The following is a 2,205-nucleotide window of genomic DNA, read 5'->3' as shown; positions in this document are numbered from 1 at the left end:
GCTTAGGAGGAAGCTCCCCATTCAAAACCGCACTCACTTGCCCGGTTAAGTCCACCCGCTTAGGCACTTTCTTCTTGTTTTGCCTTTTTTGTGTACATAACTCTTTTAAAAATTTTGCATAGGCGGGTACTTGTTTTATTGCATCAAGAAGTGGGAGGTTAATTTTAACTTGTTTAAACATATCCCACAACTCTTCTTTTTGGGGACCTCTTGATGCAATAAAATTTTTCTTTCCCGAGTCAAGTAAAGTCGATGGAAACGGGACTTGACTCGGTTCACCCTCAACTTTTTCACTCTTTTCATTTTCACCCAAACCCGGTTTATTAACATTTGATTCATTTGGTTTTACCGGTGAAACTTCATCATCACTTTCATTACCCGTGATGTCCTCAACCACCCACTCAACCAATTCGAGTGACAAATCGGCTTTAAATTCTTTGCCACTTCTCAAAACACTAACATGATTAATATTAACATTACCTCGTGACGAACCATGTGAAGGATTTACCTTGGTGTCGCTAGGAAGTTGACCTTTACCTTTCTTCAATTCCGCCACATCAGTTGCCAATTGACCCATTTGGGTTGTTAGTGATTGGATGGTCTTGTCACGAACTTCATCTTTTTGCATTCGGACTTCATCAAGTTGATTTCTCTTTTGCATTTCCGCTTGCATACTCTTCAACATATCCATCATTTCATTTCCACCCGACGACCCCCTTGTTCTTGACCCGTTTGGTATTGCCTTTGATAGCCTTGGTTGTTTCCACCTCTATACCCACTTTGATTGTTAGAAGGTTGACGCGAACCAAAGTTACCTTGGCTACCTTGAAAGTTCGGGTTAGCTTGATTCGAAGGGTTCCCATACCGAAAATTTGGGTGGTTCCTCAACCCGGGGTGGTAAGTATTAGAATTCATGTTGTTGTAATTTCTACCACCCCCTCCTTGACCTTGAACGGCATGAACTTCTTCATATTGCCCTTCCACCATTCCTTGGCAATTTTCAGCCGCATGACCTATTTCATTACACAATGCACAAACATCATAAATTTGGTTAGTGGTTTGAACATTACTGTCATCTATTGCGTGCACTTGAGGTCGGGCAATGGCCGGTCGTGCTCTCCTTGATGCTTGAGCTTTTCTTTTTGATGTAGTTACCATGCTCTCCAAAAACTCCTAATCATCATTCTCGTAATTTGTACCAAAAGTCCCACCGGTGATAGACATTAAATCACGAGCATCTTCGGCACTCAACCCCTCGTGAAAAACATTCATTAATTCCCACAATTCAATTCCATGGTGAGGGCAATTTTTTATCATCATATTGAAACGCTCAAAAGCCTCATGAAACATTTCACCATGTTGTTGTTGAAAGCTCCTCAACCCTTTTCTAGCATCATTCGTCTTTTGAGCGGTGTAAAATTCATCCAAAAAGGTTTGTTGCATTTCCCCCCATGTATATATAGATGCTGAAGGTAATGTGTAGAACCGCTTTTTCGCCTTGTCTTCCAAAGAAAATTGGAATAGTACCAATTTAATATCATCGGCCGAAAATCCTTGACTCCCAAGAGTGTTGCAAATCGAGTCATAAGCCTCCAAATGAAAGTAAGGCTCCTCCGTTGCTAAACCCTTATATTTTGGCAAGCTTTGCAATGAGTTAGTCCTCACTTCAAATGTCCTCCCTAGATCATTGTGAGGAATGACTACCGGTGAAGGATTATGAGTGATTACCGGCCTAAAATGCGCTTCAATGCCCCTCACATTTTCTCTAAGATGCCTCCTTGGTACACCGAATCTACCCCTTGGAGGAATAGGACCCATTGGCCTTGGTACATACCCTTGTGGTGCAATTGGTTGTTGAAACTGTTATTGTGGCACCGGTGGGCTTTGAATTGGTCTTTGGATGTGTGGTTGCATATTTTGTGGGCGAACTTGTTGCAATGGTGTAGGGCGTTGCATTTGTGGCCCTTGTGGTCTTGGCCGAATGTGTTGTGGTATGAGTTTTTGTTGTTGTTGTACTCCACCAACACTTGGCATTACTTGCATTTGACCTTGCATGTATCCGAATTCTCCTTGATTTCCATCACCCCCATAAGCATACCCGTCTTCATCAAAACCTTCAAACTCCTCATATCCTTCATCATACCCATCTCCTTGAATTCCCGAAGATTGTCCAAATGGGAAAGTCGAGTACTGAAAACCCGATTG

General features: G+C 42.2%; 1 non-coding gene across 1 annotated transcript; it reads left to right on the top strand.

Annotated features, from left to right (window-relative positions):
- The first annotated feature begins 1,288 nt into the window (after positions 1-1,288).
- LOC118482819 lies at positions 1,289-1,394 on the top strand. The gene has a single exon (XR_004868902.1). It is a non-coding gene; the product is annotated as a small nucleolar RNA R71 (small nucleolar RNA).
- Positions 1,395-2,205: the final 811 nt, after the last annotated feature.

The sequence above is a fragment of the Helianthus annuus genome, chromosome 1, assembly GCF_002127325.2.
Source record: "Helianthus annuus cultivar XRQ/B chromosome 1, HanXRQr2.0-SUNRISE, whole genome shotgun sequence".
Classification (NCBI taxonomy): domain Eukaryota; kingdom Viridiplantae; phylum Streptophyta; class Magnoliopsida; order Asterales; family Asteraceae; genus Helianthus; species Helianthus annuus.
Note: the sequence above shows the minus strand (reverse complement) of the source record. Positions and strands in the feature narration are given on the sequence as shown.